General features: G+C 36.3%; 1 protein-coding gene across 12 annotated transcripts in view; it reads left to right on the top strand.

Moving 5' to 3' along the window:
- FAM13A (family with sequence similarity 13 member A) overlaps positions 1-19,887 on the top strand; it is a 367,080-nt gene that overhangs the window by 125,760 nt on the left and 221,433 nt on the right. The gene's annotated exons all lie outside the window — the stretch shown is intronic.

The following is a 19,887-nucleotide window of genomic DNA, read 5'->3' as shown; positions in this document are numbered from 1 at the left end:
TCCTTGTTGAATCTTATTTATTTTTAGTCTCTTTTATTCATCATAATCACATTTAAAACTTTAATTTTCCTCTCAGTATTACTTTGTCACTTCATTTTCACTATTATGGTACCACTTCATATAATAGGTTAGGTTATCCAAGGTATAACTCTGAGACTAAGTTTTCAAGCAGAAGTTCCATTGGATAGTACTTTTTGGGACCATTCTTTCTTTATACCTCTAAGGAATAAAGGAAGGTAGGATTAGGCAGAAGTTGAACTGCCATGAAGTTGTAACATAGGGTTCATTAAGCCCCAGGAGACCTTAGAGGATGGAATTGTCTTTCAAATAAATCCCTAGTTGAATCAAAGTCTTTATTCTCTTCACCCCATTCCCATCAATCACTCGAGGTGAGCTGTGCCAGGGACATAGTGTAGTCTCAGAAGAGGGAATTGGCCATGAGCCATAAGCAGGCAACACTTTCAGTGGGATGGAGTGGGTAACGAATATTTATGGCATGAAGGAGACACCTGGGCATCACCTCACAGAGTCACAACATAATATTTTCTTTTAAAAATTCATTAAACTTTGGACTGTGAGCTATATATGTTGTATATTATTTTTCTAAGGAAATACACAATATCCCAGTTTCTAAGACAGAAGTCCACCTGAATACTTTATTATTCTTAGGAATTAGCAAGAATTGCTTTCCATAAGTTTTGATAGTTAATAAGTTGAGCATTGGATTTTCAGTGGTTTGGGTAGCATGTCATATAAACAGTAGTCTAGTCCTTATTCTGCCAATTGGTAGTCCTTATTCTACCAGTGCAGGTAGATTTGACCTGCACTGTTTATTTTCCTGTTAAATTTTCTGTAAAACAGGACCCACAGAGTTTGCTTTGAAACTTAAACGAGACTAAGAGAAAGTCTTGGTACAGAGTAAGCAATTGGCAGAGTGGTGTTGGAATCCATGTGCATTTAATTAAATACATTTAAAATTGCATTAAGGGGAAGATCAGGTTTTCTGGGCTCTACCTGTTGTACTACTTAATGAAGTGGGCTCTTTAGAAATATGAGATGGAAAACATGACTTTACTCTTAGCTCAGTTGCCATAGTTCTCACTTAGAACAAGCTTCTTACAGTATTGAGTATGATTGTTGATATTTAATGGAATAGAAAATGTTCTTGCCCAGTAAAATTTCTCAACACAAGCCAACTTCTTCAGCTTAGTACTTGTATCAGACAGTTTCTGACCTTTTCAGATTGCCTTGGCTCTACTAGCCTCCCAGAAAAATCTGCTGCCCTCAGGCTTGAACCTTTCTCCTGCCTTGGGAATGCTGGATTCTTCTCCTTGGCTTCTGCCTTATAGCTGGGTCAATCAGCCACCTGCTCAGAGTTTCTGGCTTCTGCCATCACTTTTGGACCTTAGACTCAGATCTTAATTCCTGATAGGGTATTAGACGGGTGGAATATGGCAACCTGGAACTCTAGATCAGTTCATCCCTTTAAGTTAACCTTGACAATGGGAAATAGGAGTCAGGAGGAAACATGATTTTTTTTTTCTTCCATTGGAACATATTAAGTATTTCTTCATCCCATGGCTTCTCCTTGCAGGTTATCTGGGGAATTCCAGAACTGCCAAGTAAAGCATCTGTCGAGCAAACTGTTGTATGCCTTGGTAGTTCTTTGTGAAAGAGTCACATATGCTTTACCTTATTTCACATCCCTGCTTGCCTCCTTTTCTCACTCACCCTGCCTGGTATCCCTGCTGTCAAAATAATACACCAACACCCTCATCATTGGCTTATTTTCTTTCAGTTTCTTGAGAATCTGCTTTAAGGCACTGTGCACCTAATGATATAGTGGATAGTTTTAATACATTAGGAAAATCTGTTTTCTTAACATTAGGTGAGAGGTTTTATACTTTAAGAATATTTAAGGATAACAGTGGGTATGCATGAGATTTGTAATATTAGAAGTACCTAAATCTTTTTTATCTGCCATTGTTTAGAGTGGATTTAAAAATCTGCTTGTTAAGTGATGTTGTTGAACAAACCAAAGCCTCGGCTTTTGGCTCTGTGTTTTTTTGTTTGTCTGTTAGTATTCTTGGCTCTTTGCATTAAACCCACTGTGCACAGTTAGTTCTTATGATTTGATAACATCCATGTCTTTAATCTCCAATAATTAAATTTCCTATTGCTACTGATGAGTAAGTCACTTTGATCAAATTCGGCTTCATACCTCTGCGTCCTGTGCCCTTTGTCTGTAGATACGTAAATTAATTATATTCCTTGAAACAAGAGTTTCAGTACTAACCAATAAGATAAAAAGTAATCTTGTAGGTATTCCTGAAACTTTCAAAGACAAATCAGTTTTATATTTTGAATAAAGCCTTCCACATTTTCTTCCATCTAAGATGTTACATTTTTTCTTAGTGGCATCACCTAAAGTGTTTTAAAGCTGTTGTTGGTCTTCAAGTCTTGCAGGAAAACAACACAATAAGTTAGGATTTAATTACTGGTGTAATGTTTACATGCTTTACATTATTTCACATCCCTGATTTCCTCCTATCCTTAAATATTTACACCAGTAAGTATAAGATGAGATCAGCTAAATTTGTAGACACTTATCTATGTGTAACCAGGTAAGTCTATAATGATGCTGTCATTTTATCTGCTAACCACTATTAAGCAGCTGTATTTGATTTGCAACCCAAAAGTTACTTTTAGACACTGGTAACTTGGATTGAAAAGTATAAATAGTCAAAATTTTAAAAAATTAAACCCAAGCTTTAGTCTCACATATTCATATAATTGTAACCTCTTCTCTGTTTGTAAAATGCAAGTTTTTCACTTAATTTTTAGCAGAACTGTATTTGTTATTGATATTATCTATAAATATGTTTTTGGAATATTGAAGAATGGGTGATTGGAAAGTTTGGCCTTCCTCTGCCTAAGTCTGCACCAGCCCTATCTAGCACCTACTTTATTGCCTGTAGTTTTATGCTGGCAATCCTACTGCCACTTGTAACTGTGATAATTGGCTTACCACTTACCATTTCTTTTTAAAATGTGTATAAATTCATTTTTATTACAAAAGTTACATATGCTCATGGCCAAAAAAATGTTTTCAGACAAAAGCCCCCACAGCATAAAGATAAAAATGAAAACCATCTATTATTCCGCTAACCAGATTTAATCCCCATTCACCTGTCAGCTTATGTGCTTTCATCTTGTTCTCTCTGCATGCTCACATGTATATTTATATTTATGATTGATTAAAGATGGGATAATAAAGCGATACCACTTTATAACCTTTATTTAAAAACTTACTATTGTTTATCATGGCATTTCTCATGCTTATACATATAATTCTACATCATCATTTTTAATGACAGCATAGCATTCTGATCTGTTGATCAATTGAATTTATTTAAGCCATTCTGTAAATTGCATTTAGAATGCAATTAGAAAAATGACTTTTTTTTCTTGGCAATAGTAATAATAGGTAATATTTACTGAGTTCTTACTAGGTTCCTGGTAATGTTATAGCTGCTTTTTATGTGTTTGTTCCTTTTTTTTTTTTTTTGAGACGGAGTTTCGCTCTTGTTACCCAGGCTGGAGTGCAATGGCGCGATCTCGGCTCACCGCAACCTCCGCCTCCTGGGTTCAGGCAATTCTCCTGCCTCAGCCTCCTGAGTAGCTGGAATTACAGGCACGTGCCACCATGCCCAGCTAATTTTTTTTGTATTTTTAGGAGAGACGGGGTTTCACCATGTTGACCAGGATGGTCTCGATCTCTCGACCTCGTGATCCACCCGCCTCGGCCTCCCAAAGTGCTGGGATTACAGGCTTGAGCCACCGCGCCCGGCCTGTTTGTTCCTTTTATCCTGAAAACCATACAAGGTGCAGGTGCTATTATTTTCTCTACCCATGAGGAAACTTGAAGCACAGAAAGTTTAACTTGCATAAGCTAACATGACTAGTGAGAGGATAGAGTCAGGATTCTGAATCCAGACAGCCTGTCTCCTCAGCTCCAAGCTCTTAATCACCACTCAATAACTGTTTCCCTTATAAACAGCATTGCAGGAACTATTCTTGCACATACGTTTTTCACACTTAACTAATTATTTTTTTTGGATGTACTTTTAGAAGCAAACTTGCCTGGTTAAACGGTACGTGTATCATCAAATTTGTGCTCCAGAAAGGTCACACCGGTTCATGCTATAAGCAGCAACATGTGAATGTGTTTCCTTTCTCAAACCTTAAATTCTCATGTTATTCTTTTTAATATTTGCCAGAATAATAAGTGAAATTGTTTCTTTTGACATTTTTGCTTATTTAATTACTGTAAGGTTTAACATATTTAAAAGCACATTTTCCCATGCAGTTCTTCAGTGTATTGCCTTTTACCCTCTTCTTTGAGTTTTCCTAAGCTGATGCTCATCTTTTTTATGACTGATTTGTAGGAATTCCTTTCCTTATACAACTGTTAATCTGTTGTGTATTGGAAATATTTCTCTGAGCTTATGATTTATTTTTGAACCTTGGAAATATTTCTGTGAGCTTATGATTTCTTTTTGAAGCTTTATAATTTTTGCCATAAGAAGTTTAAAGATTTCGTCAATTTTTTATATTGATTTGTGTTGCTTGGGTTTGATGTTACTCTTAAAAGGCCTTCTACTTACTGCAAGGATAAAAGAGAATTTATTTATATTGTCTCTTAGTTTATTTGCAGTTTCATTTTTCTTAGTATTTAAATCTTAAAAGTGTGGAAATTATTAGAAAAGGTATGAGTCAGTAATCTAAAAGTTTTTAAACAGTCACATATTTCATCTTAGCATATTTATAATATTTTAATATTGAGATCCCAAATCCTTGAGAAAGCGGTTAATACTTTGGAATGCATTATGACTTAAGGATTTAATTTTTCACTGAAACAATTACCTTGCTAACTAAACAACAATGAAGAGGAATTCATAGTCTACCAAGTAATTTGCAATGCCACTTTTGTTATTATATGAAGTTTCTAAATATATTTTGGTCTTATAGGGGCTCTGCTGCACTACTGTGTTTTATTGGCTTCTCTGGTGCTAGAGTCAAACCTTTTACATTTGAATATCAGGAAGAATATACTTCCACCGTATTCTTTTTCAGAATTTTCCTGGGTAATTGTATACGTGTTTTCCCAGAAGAATCTCATAATTATTTTCTAGATTTCAAAATTCCCATTGAGCTTTATTTGAATATAACTAGGTATACTTGAAATTTTTAATATTCAGTCTTTCATCTAATAAAATGATGTATCTGCCCCCACTTAGTCCAGTTTTAAACTTATTTATTTTGATTTCCTTAAATTCTAGGAGCTTGAAAAAACACAAAATTGTGAAGTATACAGTAAAAAATTACTCACTAAGACTATTATTTAGATATAATAGCTTTACATTTTAAATGTTTTCTTACAGTGTTTCCCTGTGTATACATATATTTTTTAATTTTTAGCAGTTATGTTTTATATACCTTTTTAATTGTGCTTTTAAAAATGCAACATTAGGTTCAAAATATTTCCTGTGTCATTCCAATCCTTTAGTTTACAGCATTTTTTTTCTTGTGCTTACAGCCAGGGATTTTTGCATAGAAGATGGCAGACTTCTACTTATTAAGTTCTGTGTGTATATAAAAAATGTATTCTTCAATTATCTCTTCCTCATGATAAATCCATAAGCAGACTTTTATGGATTAAAAAACTGAAGTGTAGAAAGTATTATTTAGGATTACAGAGTTAAAACCAAACTGATAATAATTTTTGAACTCTTCAAGTTAAAACTCAGAACTAGGCAAGAAAGTAATCAGTTACTTTTTAGAGAGGAAAAAAAATCCAAATTGGTACACAAGGATTTCTATGCTATTGTCTCTTGGTGAGGTGGTTATAGGTATTAGATGGAACTGTGTAAAACTGCCATTTTTCTAGTTCAAAATGGCCAAATATTGTAGTTTTATATAATATCATTTTAGAGTAATGTGAAGTCTATTATTCCTTGGGTTCAGTTGAGAACATGAGTTTGTATCACATAAGAAATTAAATATTACTTATTGAAGATGATATTTTAGATTATCCTCTAGATGTTCAGTTATTATTTTCTGGGACTCATGATGTTTTATAACTTTATATGCACCATAGATAGTCTTTCTCCAGATACTTAATGTTAGTAATGATGCTAAAGTCTTGGTTTTCAAAACGAAAAATGATTAGGATACTTTTTGACTTTGGTCTTACTGAAAAGGAGATAGTAGAATAACCTTAGATCTATAAATGATTACTCCACAAGCTAATTGCTTGATTATAATATATGTGGATTAGCAATCAATTTTATTGAAAAATATGCATTGTAATTGGAATTTCTGTATGAAATAATAATGTATTTTGTTATGTTACAAGGGAGCAGTGATTTTTTTCCCCTAGTAATCTCAGGTCAGTGAATTTTAGGTTAGTGCCAATATGAGAAATGGTGAATGAAGTAAGTGGTTTGCAGATGTTTCACCTCACCAGGGTGATGGAGAGTTTTTAGAATGTGTGAACTTCTCTCTGGAATATGCAGTGGTAACACTTTATTTACAGTTTTGTTTTCCATGGTTTCATCTCTTTGTATATCCTATCCACGCTGTATGTGCTGCCTGCCTGTTTGTTACTTAGTAGGCATCTTGCTTATCAGATTGGGCTGGTGTGGTATTTCAGGGTTTGTGTTCAAGTAACCCTTTTTTTTTTTTAACTTAATCACACCAAATGCAAGAGTAGTCATGATGGCATATTGTTGTAATTGTTCTTTTTTTTATTAGCTATTGTTGTTCATCTCTTACTGTACCTCATTTATAAATTCAACCTTATTATAGGTACATATGTACAGTGACATATTGCTTAACAACAGGGATACGTTCTGAGACTTGCATCATCGTTAGCTGATTTTGTCATTATGTGAACATCATAGAGTGTGCTTACACAAACCTAGGTGGTGTAGTCTGCTACACACCTAGGCTATAAAGCCTGTTGCTCCTATGATAAACAGGTGTACAGCATGTTACTATACTGAATGCTATGCCCAGTTGTAATACAAGGGTGAGCATCTGTGTGTCTAAACATATCTAAACAAAGAAAAAGCACAATAAAAATACACTATAAAAGATAAAAAATAACACACCTGTAAAGGGCACTTACCCTGAATGGAACTTGTAGGACTAGAAGTTGCTCTGGGTGAGTCGGTGAGTGAATGGTGAGTGAATATTAAGACCTGGGACATTCCTGTACACTACTGTAGACTTTATAAACACTATACACTTGGGCTGCACTAAATGTATAATAAAATAATTGCTCTATGACATTTTGATGGCTGTGACATCAAACCGGCAATAGAAATTTTTCAGTTTCATTATGAAATTATGGAACTACCCTCTTATATGTGGTCTATTGTTGACTAAAATGTCATGTGGCACATGACTGTATAGGAAGAAACACTTAATATACAGAGTTTGTTACTGTTCACAGTTTCATCCTCTATTCAGGTTCTTGAAACATACCTCCTGCAGATCACTGAGGACTCCTGCATCTCTCTAGTGAATAACCAGGCTTAGTTGTTGACCATTGCTGATGAGACCAGAGTCAAATGTTTCTTATTCTTGTAAATCCCTTGAGTCCATCATTCTCTGTGGGAATGAAGTGATTAAGCAGTAACGTCTGCTTGGCAGTTAATGGTCATCAGGAGAAATACATAGTCTATTGTAAATTCAAGATCCTTTAAGTCAGTCAGTGTTATTCGTTAGAAAGGCTCAGCCAAAACTCATCAGCACTACTCTGCTAATACTATTTTAAAAAATGAAACTACATGTTTTCTTTTAAACATGGTCAAAATCTTACTTGTTCCTTATATCTGTCTTAGGAAGAGAGCAGTCCAGTTCATTTTATTTAACAAAGGATGACTTAAGGCTCTATAAAATGGCTGGTGGGTGGGTGTCAACGATTGGCCACAAATTATACAACTAGTAATGGCAAGACTAAGAAGAAAATGTCTTCTGACTCCTGGGCTGGTGTTTTGTCCTTTAGAGCACACATTTTCTCAAGATAATACTACAGAGGTTACATATCACTTTATTTTAACTCATCATGGGTTATTTGTGGAATTAATGACCTTAATTCTATCATTTGCCTTGAAGTGGCCCATGTATGAATACTCTGCAGAGAAAGGAAATTCAGATTTTGGCAATTCTTTGTTCCTCACTTTCCATGCTTCTAAAAGGAAATTCAAGTGAATACAAAATCATTTTAGTAATGCAGTTTGGTTGTTGTCTGTAAGACTTCAAAATGAAAATTAGTACCATATGTCTTATTCAAGAGTAATCTTTGAAATGGCTATTAACCCTTTAAGCTCCTTGCAGCATCCTTCAGTGATGACAAGTAGAAAATTTAGGTGTATATCACAAAAATACATATATTGAGGCATGTTTATTAGGTGTTCACAAAATTCAGTGGCAAATTTATAGTCCCAACACTATATGTGGGAGTATGTGTGTGCACTTACGTAATAATCTCCAGAATTGTCTAAACCCTGTGTCTACCGTCTGCTTGCATAGCTATCTTTTGTTTTCTCCTATGAGGTTACTATGGAGATTCAGTCTTGGGGAAACAGGATTGTACTCTGTCCTCTCTTACTAATCAGCTTTGTGACTTTAAGAAAGTCACTAAATTTTTCTAACCCTCTGTTTTCTACTAGGTGATATATAAATTTGAGCATTAAGATTTTTATATGATTTTATTTTTTTTACAAGTTTTTCGTTAATTTACTTATTTGGTAAATGTTTTAACTTACCAAATATTTTTTGGGTACATACCATATGCCAGCAGGCAGTATGCCAGTTGTCTGCCAAACAATATGGTTCATGCCTTCAGGGAGCTAAGACTCTATGTAGCAGGAAGAAGGATCCTTATGTAATTACTGAATTAAACAGTTGTAATAAATACTGCAATGTTGTTAATAATGGGGATGCTAACTATGTGAATATATTAATGTCTATGCCAGAGAAGTAGCTTGTGTTTCATTCAAACTTATCTAACTGAATTCTCTCCTTTTAAGTACATTCTGCATATCCCATACTCTCTTCATCTCTTTCTTGTCTGGTTTTGATAACTTCTTAACTAGTTTCCCCTCTTTGGTCTCACCAACTCAAATCCAAATCCACACTGCATTACATTTAAAATATAAATGAGGTGGCTTCTGGTTCCTGGTCTAGAATTTAAGGAGCTTGTAATTATCACTCAGTCCTAACAACAAGTAAAAAGCTGAACAAACTGAAAAATCAACAACACTTCTTAGATTTAGAAGAGAATTGAGGTCACAGGACAAACAGGTGCCCCCACATTGGGCATAGACAGCCAGATGCAGAGAATCACAATTTACCCCAGTGGAAACTGTTAGGGAAAGGTAGAAGAAACTGAACTGTAATTGACAGATTGCTGGAAGATCCCAGTGGATAAGTCTGTGAGTTAACTCTAGGGTGACTGAGTCATCTGATGAACTCCATAATTTTGGGAGTTTTACCTCCTGAAACTCTACCCTGTTCTCACAGTGAATATTGGAGAAAAATCCCTTCATGCTTCTGACATGGGGAGGAGAAAAGGAACCAATTTGAAATATACTTGAGCACTGTTTTTCTTAAGGCTTGCCTTCAAGAAAGACTATTTAGCCAGAGCCTAACCTGCTAGGGATCTCTCAGGGCCTAACTGAACTGGGGGAAGGGAAATACCCAACTCTAGACCCATCTAGTCATCCTGTCCCATGTAAGGTGGGGGAGAACTGAGAATCACTTGTGAAATTTACAGTTGAGGGGCACAGGCTCACTAAAAGACTGGGACCTAATCATGGGGCTGTAGAACTCTTCCCCTTTCCCAGTATCTGGACATCACACTCTTAAAGGCCAAATTATAGCAGTTCCCTTTACCCAGTATATCATGTCCAGCCATCATGAAAAATATCACAAAGTAGATTAAAAGAAAAACAAAAACATAGGTTGAAGTGACAGAGCGAGCATCAAAATCAGACTTGGATAAGGCAGGGATGTTAGAATTATCATACTATGATTTCAAACAATTATATTAATAGGATAAGGACCCTAATGTATGAAGTAGACAGAGTGCAAGAACATACAGGCAATGTAAGCAGAGAAATGGAAATTCTAATAAAGAACCTAAAGAAATGCTAGAAATCAAAATCGCTGAAACAGAAATGAATAATGCATTTAAAGGGCTCATTAGTAGGCTGGGCATGGCTGAGGAAAGAATTTGTGAGCTTTTAGTTTATTTGAGTAGAAACCTCCAAAACTGAAAAGCAAAGAGAAAAAAAACTGAAGAATACAGACTAGAATATCTCAGAACCATGGAGTAACTATAAAAGATGTACACATAATGAGAATCCCAGAAGTAGAAGAAATAGAAAAAGGAACAGAAGAAATATTTGAAACAATGATGACTGAGAATTTTCATTTACTAAACCACAGATCCAATAAGCTCAGAGAATACCAAGCAAGATAAATGACCAAAAATTATGCCTAGGCTTATCATTTCAAATTGCAGAAAATCAAAGGAAAAAGTCCTGAAAGAAGCCAGAAGAATAAAACACTTTACCTGTAGAGAAGCAAAGAATTAAGCTCTGTATCTGACTCCTCTGAAACCATGCATGCAAGAAGAGAGTGGATAAAATATTTAAAGTGTTGAGAGACAAATCTTAAAGTAGAACTTTGTACCCTATATGATTATACTCAAAAGTGAAGGAGGCTGGGCATGGTGGCTCATGCCTCCCTGGGTAATATGTGGGTAATCCCAACACTTTGAAAGGTCAAGGTGAGCAGATCACCTGAAGTCAGCAGTTTGAGACCAGGCTGGCCAACATGGTGAAACCCAATCTGTACCAAAAAATACAAAAATTAGCTGGGTGTGCTGGTGTACACCTGTAGTCCCAGCTACTTGGTAGGCTAAGGCATGAGAATTGCTTGAACCTGGGAGGCCGAGGTTGCAGTGAGCCTAGATCACACCACTGCACTACAGCCTGGGTGGCAGAGTGAGATGCTGTCTCAAAAAAAGGTGGTAAAAGAGAGGCTGGGCGAGGTGGCTTATACCTGTAATCCCAGCACTATGGGAGGCCAAAGTGGGTTGGTCACTTGAGGTCAGGAGTTTGAGACCAAACTGGCCAATATGGTGAAACCCTGTCTACTAAAAATGCAAAAATTAGCCAGGCATGGTGGCACACACCTGTAGTTCTAGCTACTCTGTAGGCTGAGGCAGGAAAATTGCTTGAACTTGGGAGGTGGAGGTTGCAGTGAGCTGAGATCACACCACTGCAATCCAGCCTGGGTAACAGAGCAAGACTCAGTCTCAAAAAAAAATAAAATAAAAAAAAAAAATGTGAAGGAGAAACAAAGCTTTTTCAGACAAACAAAAATTAAGGGAATTTTTTGACAGTAGACCTGCTTCACAAGAAATGTTAAAAATTCTTAGGGAGAAGGAAAATGGTATAAGTCAGAAACTTGGATCTACATAAAGAAAGGAAGAACATCAGAGAATAAATGAGTTAAGGTTAAAAAAAAGTATTTTTTAATCTAATAGATAACAGTTTATTCAAAATAATAGTAACATGATGTATTTATGTGCTTATGTATGCTCACATGTAAGTGACATGAATGACATGATGCAAGCAGGGAAGAATTAAGATTATTTTGTTGTCAAAAGAGATGTAGAAAATTCTTGCACTTTGGTAGCACTCTGGTCTTCTAAATTTGATATGTGTAAATTAAAGTTTTCTTTATATTCTCATTATGTTAGGGTTTCAACTAGTTTCCTTTCCTTGCAGTAATTTGATATTAAAAATAGTACAAGTGTTCCAGGCACAGTGGCTCATGCCTATAATCTCGGCATCTCAGCAACTCAAAAGGCTGGTGGGAGGATTGCTTGAGGCCAAGATTGCTTGAGACCAGATTGGGCAACACAGTGAGACCCTGTCTCCAAAAAGTAAAGAATAAAATGTAACTAGGTATGGTGGTGTGTTCTTATAATCCCAGCTACCTGGGAGGCTGAAGCAGGAGGTTCTCTTGAGCCAAGGAGTTCAAGGCTGCAATGAGCCATGATTATGCCACTGCATGCCAGCCTGGGTGACAGAGTGAGACCCTAACTCGAAAAATATTTAAAATTCATACCTTTAGCAAATAAAGGGTCCATTTAAAAAAATGTCCCAGGCTTGCAGAGTAGTTCAATATTTTACTAATTCTAGAAAGTAAATGATAAATATAAATCCAAAAGACTGTGAAGACTGCCAAGTACATACTTGAATAAAGACAAGAAGCATCACTTGGGAGAAGACAGTTTGTTCATTTGTTGTATCCAAAAAATAATTACTAAGCCCTAATACAAGGTAACCGTCAATTAACTAAATACCCCTCTGGTGACTTCTGTGCTTTTTCAGAGAACTAACAGCTTTGATCATTTTTTTCTACTCTGTTATTATTTCCCAGTTTATGACTTTTATCTCATTTTCATTATCTCTTTCTTCGAGTTTATTTTTTGTTTCCTTTTCTAACTTATTAAGCTGTATCTATCCCACAAAGTTTGCTATCCCTTGTTTCATTATCACTCAGTTCTGAAATTTTTAAAAATTTTAATACTGACTTCTTTAACCTCTACATTATTTAGCAGTGTGTTTTATTCCAAATATATAGTTGTATTTATTATTACTATATTTTAAGTTCTGGGTTACATGTACACAACGTGCGTGTTTTTTACATAGGTATGCATGTGCCATGGTGGTTTGTTGCGTCCATCACCCTGTCATCTACATTAGGTATTTCTCCTAATGCTATTTCTCCATAATCCCCCTACCCTCTGCTATGCCTTCCCTAGTCCCCCACCCCCTGACAGGCCCCAGTGTATGATGTTCCCCTCCCTGAGTCCTTGTGTTCTCATTGTTCAACACCCACTTGCAACTGAGAACATGCGGTGTTTTGTTATCTGTTCTTGTGTCAGTTTGCTGAGAATGATGGTTTCCATCTTCATCCATGTCCCTGCGAAGGACATAAACTCATCCTTTTTATGGCTGCATAGTATTCCATGGTGTATATGTGCCACATTTGCCTTATCTAGTCTATTATTGATGGGCATTTGGGTTGGTTCCAAGTCTTTGCTATTGTGAATAGTGCCACAATAAACATATGTGTGCATGTGTCTTTATAATAGAATGATTTATAATCCTTTGGGTATATACCCAGTAATGGGATTGCTGCATCAAATGGTATTTCTATTTCTAGATCCTTGAGGAACTGCCACACTGTCTTCCACAGTGGTTGAACTAATTTGCACCCCTACCAACAGTGTAAAAGCATTCCTATTTTTTCACATCCTCTCCAGCATCTGTTGTCTCCTGATTTTTTAATGATTGCCATTCTAACTGGCATGAGATGATATCTCAATGTGGTTTTGCTTTTCATTTCTCTAATGACCAGTGATGATGAGGTTTTTTTCATGTTTGTTGGCTGCATAAATGTCTTCTTTTGGGAACTGTCTGTTCATATCCTTTGCCCACTTTTTGATGGGGTTGTTGGTCTTTTTCTTGTAAACTTGTTTAAGTTCTTTGTAGATTCTGGATATTAGACCTCTGTCAGATGAGTCGATTGCAAAAATTTATTCCTATTCTATTGGTTGCCGGTTCTCTCTAATGATAGCTTCTTTTGCTGTGTAGGAGCTCTTTAGTTTAATTAGATCCCATTTGTCTGTTGGCTTTTGTTGCCATTGCTTTTGGTGTTTTAGCAACAAAGTCCTTGCCCATACCTATGTCCTTAATGGTATTGCCTAGGTTTTTTTCTAGGGTTTTTATGGTATTAGGGCTCAGGTTTAAATATTTAATCCACCCAGAGTTAATTTTTGTATAAGGTATAAGGAGGGGATCCAGCTTCAGCTTTCTGCATATGGCTAGCCAGTTTTCCCAACACCATTTATGGACTAGGGAATCCTTTTCCCATTTCTTGTTTTTGTCAGGTTTGTCAAAGATCAGATGGTTGTAGATGTGTGGCATTCTTTCTGAGGCCTCTGTTCTGTTCTATTGGTCAATATCTTTTTTTTTGTACCAGTACCATGCTGTTTTGATTACTGTAGCCTTGTAGTATAGTTTGAAGTCAGGTAGCATGCCTCCAGCCCCCACCCCCTTTTTTTTTTAACATAGGATTATCTTGGCTATGCTTGCTCATTTTTGGTTCCATATGAAGTTTAAGGTGGTTTTCTCCAGTTCTGTGAAGAAAGTCAACAGTAGCTTGATGGGGATAGCATTGCATCTATAAATTACTTTGAGCAATGTGGCCATTTTCACAATATTGATTCTTTCTAACCATGATCATGGAATGTTTTTCCCTCTGTTTGTTTCCTCTCTTATTTCCTCCAGTGGTGATTTGTAGTTCTCCTTGAAGAAGTCCTTCACATTCATTATTAGTTGTATTCCTAGGTATTTTATACTCTTTGTAGCAATTGTGAATGGAAATTCACCATGATTTGGCTCTCTGTTTGTCTGTTATTGGTGCATAGGAATACTTGTGATTTTTGCACATTGATTTTGTGTCCTAGAATTTGCTGAAGTTGCTTATCAGTTTCAGGAGATTTTGGGCTGAGACAATGGGGTCTTCCAAATATACAATCATGTCATCTGCAAATAGAGACAATTTGACTTCCTCTTTTCCCAATTGAATACCCTTTATTTCTTTTTCTTGCCTGATTGCCCTGGCCAGAACTTCTAATACTGTGTTGAATAGGAGTGGTGAGAGAGGGCATCCTTGTCTTGTGCCGATTTTCAAAGGGAATGTTTCCAGTTTTTGTCCATTCAGTATGATATTAGCTGTGTGTCATAAATAGCTCTTACTATTTTGAGATACATTCCACTAATACCTAGTTCATTTAGAGTTTTAACATAAAGCACTGTTGAATTTTGTCAAAGACCTTCTCTGGTCTATTGGGATAATCATGTAGTTTTTGTCTTTGTTTCTGTTTATATGATACAATGTATTACATTTATTGATTTGCATATGTTGAACCAGCTTTGCATCCCAGGAATGAAGCTGACTTGATCGTGATGGAGAAGCTTTTTAATATGCTGTTGGATTTGGTTTGCCAGTATTTTATTTAGGATTTTCACATCAATGTTCATCATGGATATTGGGCTGAATTTTTTTATAGTTGTGTCTGCCAGGTTCAGGATGATGTTGGTCTCATAAAATGATTTAGGGAGGATTATATCTTTTTGCATTATTTGGAATAGTTTCAGAAGGAATAGTACCAGCTCCTCTTAGTACCACTGGTAGAATTCAGCTGTGAACCCATCTGGTCCTGTACTTTTTTTGGTTGGTAGGCTATTAATTGTTGCCTCAATTTCAGACCTTGTTATTTAGTCTATTCAGGGATTCTAATTCTTCCTAGTTTAGTCTTGGGAGGGTGCAAGTGTTGAGGAATTTATCTATTTCTTCTAGATTTTCTAGTTTATTTGCATAGACATGTTTATAGTATTCTCTGAAGGTAGTTTGTATTTCTGTGAGATCAGTGGTGATATCCCTTTTATCATTTTTTATTGCATCTATTTGATTCTTCTCTCTTTTCTTTTTTATTAGTCTGGCTAGTGGTCTATTTTGTTGATCTTTTCAAAAAAGCAGTTCCTGGATTCATTGATTTTTTTGAAGGGCTTTTTGTGTCAGTATCTCCTTCAGTTCCGCACTGATCTTAATTATTTCTTGTCTTCTGCTAGCTTTTGAATTTGTTTGATCTTGCTCCTCTAGTTCTTTTAGTTCTGATGTTAGGTTGTCAATTTTAGATCTTTCCTTGTTTCTCTTGTGGGCATTTAGTGCTATTTCCCTCTACACACTGCTTTAAATGCATCCCAGAGATTCTGGTATGTTATGTCTTTGTTCTCATTGGTGTCAAGGAACATCTTTATTTCTGCCTTCATTTCGTTATTTATCCAGTAGTCATTCAGGAGCAGGTTGTTCAGTTTCCATGTAGTTGTGCAGTTCTGAGTGAGTTTCTTAATCCTGAGATCTAATTTGATTGCCCTGTGGTCTGAGAGACTGTTTGTTATAATTTTTGTTCTTTTGCATTTGCTGAGGAATGTTTTACCTCCAATTATGTGGTCAATTTTAGAATAAGTGTAATGTGCTGAGATGAATGCATATTCTGTGGATTTGGGGTGGATAGTTCTGTAGATGTCTATTAGATCCACTTGGTCCAGATCTGGATTCAAGTCCTGAATATCCTTGCTAATTTTCTGTCTCATTGTTCTGTCTAATATTGACAGTGGAATGTTAAAGTCTCCTACTATTGCTGTGTGGGAGTCTAAGTCTCTTTGTAGGTCTTTAAGAACTTTCTTTATGTATCTGGGTGCTCCTGTATTGGGTGCATATATATTTAGGGTAGTTAGCTCTTCTTGTTGCATTGATCCCTTTACCATTAAGTAATGCCCTTTGTCTCTTTTGATCTTTGTTGGCTTAAAGGCTGTTTTATCAGAGACTAGGATTGCAACCCCTGCTTTTTTTTTTTTTTTAATCTCCATTTGCTTCATACATCTTCCTCCATTCCTTTACTTTGAGCATATGTGTGTCTTTGCACATGAGATGGGTTTCCTGAGTATAGCACACCAATGGGTCTTGACTCTTTTATCTAATTTACCAGTCTGTGTCTTTTAATGGGGCAGTTAGCCTATTTACATTTAAGGTACATATTGTTGTGCATGAATTTGATCCTGCCATTTTGGTTATTTTGCCCATTATTTGATGCAGTTTCTTCATTGTGGTTTTTACCATTTGGTATGTTTTTGCAGTGGTTGGTACTGGTTATTCCTTTACATGTTTAGTGCTTCATTCAGGAGCTCTTGTAAGGCAGGCCTGGTGGTGACAAAAATCTCTCAGCAGTTGCTTGTTGGTAAAGGATTTTATTTCTACTTCACTTATGAAGCTTAGTTTGGTTGGATGTCAAATACTGGGTTGAAAATTCTTTTCTATAAGGATGTTGAATATTGCCCCCACTGTATTCTGGCTTGTAGGCTTTCTGCTGAGAGATCCGCTGTGAGTCTGATGGGGTTCTCTTTGTGGATAACCCAACCTTTCTCTCTGGCTTCCCCTAGCATTTTTTCCTTCATTTCAATTCTGGTGAATCTGATGATTATGTGTCTTGGGTTGCTCTTCTCCAGGAGTATCTTTGTGGTGTTCTCTGTATTTTCTGAATTTGAATGTTGGCCTGCCTTGCTACATTGGGTAAGTTCTCCTGGATGATATCCTGAAGAGTGTTTTCAAACTTTTTTTCATTATACCCATCACTTTCAGGTACACCAGTCAAACCTAGATTTGGTCTTTTCACATAATCCCATATTTCTTGGAAGCATTGTTCATTTCTTTTCACTCTTTTTTTCTCTACTCTTGCCTTCTCACTTTATGTCATTAAAATGATCTTCAATCTCTGGTATCCTTTCTTCCTCTTGATCAATTCAGCTATGGAAACTTGTGTAGATCAATACTTGGAGAGATCAAACTTGGAGAGATCCAAGATGGCTGATCACTAGCGGCTCGGGATTGTAGCTCCCAGTGAAAGCGCAAAGAACGAGAGGATGCCACACCTTCACATGAATTCTTGTTGCTCATGTGCCAGGAGATTCCCAGCGGAGGAGCCCCACGGGTCACCAGTGTGACTCTTGTGACCAGCGAGGCGGTTTTGCCGGTGCCTTGGAGCGTCGGTTCTTGGTGCAGAGTCAGAAAAGCACCATCAATCTTAACGCCGCTGATTTAGTCAGTGCAGTGGGTTGCTCAGATTTCGGCGCTGAGAATCAATAAGTTGGACATCCACTCAGAAACCCAATTACAAAGGCGGTAAATACAAAGACCACAGATGGATAAATTTGTAACGAAGGGAAGAAAACAGCCAAAAAAGGCTGAGAATACCCAAGATCAGAACGCCTCTCCCTCAGCGGGGGATCACAGTTCCTCATCAGCAATGGAACAAGGCTTGATGGAGAACGAGTGTGTTTCAATTACAGAAGCAGGCTTCAAAATGTGGATAATGAGAAACTTCTGTGAATTAAAAGAACTTGTTTTAACTCAATCCAAAGAAACTAAGAACTTTGAAAAAAGATTTGACGAAATGTCAACAAGAATACACAATTTAGAGAGGAATATAAGTGAATTGATGGAGCTGGAAAACACAATACGAGAACCTTGTGAAGTATGCACAAGTTTTAACAGCCGATTTGATCAAGCAAAAGAAAGGATATCAGAGGTCGAAGACCAACTCAATGAAATAAAACAAGAAGACAAGATTAGAGAAAAAAGGATAAAAAGGAACGAGCAAAGTCTCCAAGAAATATGGGACTATGTGAAAAGACCTAATCAACGCTTGATAGGTATACCTGAATGTGACGAAGAGAATGAATCCAAGCTGGAAAATACACTTCAGGACATTATTCAGGAAAATTTTCCCAACCTAGTAAGGCAGGATAATATTCAACTCCAGGTAATACAGAGAACACCACAGAGATATTCCTCAAGAAGAGCAACTCCAAGGCACATAATCGTCAGATTCACCAGGGTTGAAATGAAGGAGAAAATACTAAGGGCAGCCAAAGAGAAAGGTCAGGTTACCCACAAAGGGAAGCCTATCAGACTTACAGCAGATGTCAGCAGAAACCCTACAAGCCAGAAGAGAGTGGGGACCAATATTCAACATCCTTAAAGAAAAGAACTTTCAACCCAGAATTTCACATCCAGCCAAATTAAGCTTCACAAGTGAAGGAAAAATAAAGTTTTTTTGTGAACAAGCAAGCACTCAGATATTTCATCACCACCAGGCCTGTTTTACAAGAGCTTCTGAAAGAACCACTACACATAGAAAGGAACAAACAGTATCAGCCTTTCTAAAAAAATACCAAAAAGGGCATCAATATAATGAAGAATTTACATCAACTAATGGGCAAAATAGCCAGCTAATATTAAATGGCAGTATTAAACTCACATATATTATTATTAATTCTAAAATTAAATTGACTAAATCCCTCAATCCAAAGACAGACAGGCAATTTGAATAAAAAACTAAAACCCATCTGTATGCTGCATCCAGACCCACCTCACATTCAACGATACACAAAGACTCCAAACAAGGGATGGAGAAGGATTTACCAACCAAACAGAGAGCTAAAATAAATAAATAAAAAGCAGAAGTTACAATTAAGCAACAAAGATCAAAAGAAGCAAAGAAGGACATTATATAATGCTAAAAGGATCAATGCAACAACAAGAAGAGCTAAAAATCCTAAATATATACGCACCCAATACAGGAATATGCAGACATACAAGACTTATAAAGAGACTTAGACTCCCACATAATAGTGAGAGACTTCAACATTAATATTAGACAGATCAATGAGACAGAAAATTAACAATGATATCCAGGACTTGAACTCAGATCTGGAATAAGTAAATGTAATTAACATTTATAGAACTCTCCACTTTAAATATACAAAATATACACTCTTATCAGTACCACATCATATCAACTTAGAAGTTTAAACGAAATGCTGGTTGGCTCCTTGTTTGTTATTCTCTTCCCTCATTTTCTTTTATACCTCCATTATTAAGGACAATTATAGGCATACCCATATTTAGATGGCATTCTAGCCCGGGCAATAAAGCAATACCCCCATCCTCTCTTCCTCTTCCTCTTTCTCTTTCTTCCTCTTTATTCTTTTTCTTATTTAAAAAAAGAAAGAAAGAAAAAGAAACTTGTGTATGCTTCACAAAGTTCTTGTGCTGTGTTTTTCAGCTCCATCAGGTCATTTATGCCCTTCTCTAAACTGGTTATTC

The sequence above is a fragment of the Saimiri boliviensis genome, chromosome 3 (genome assembly GCF_048565385.1).
Source record: "Saimiri boliviensis isolate mSaiBol1 chromosome 3, mSaiBol1.pri, whole genome shotgun sequence".
Classification (NCBI taxonomy): Eukaryota; Metazoa; Chordata; class Mammalia; order Primates; family Cebidae; genus Saimiri; species Saimiri boliviensis.
This window is presented reverse-complemented; position numbering and strand designations above follow the sequence as displayed.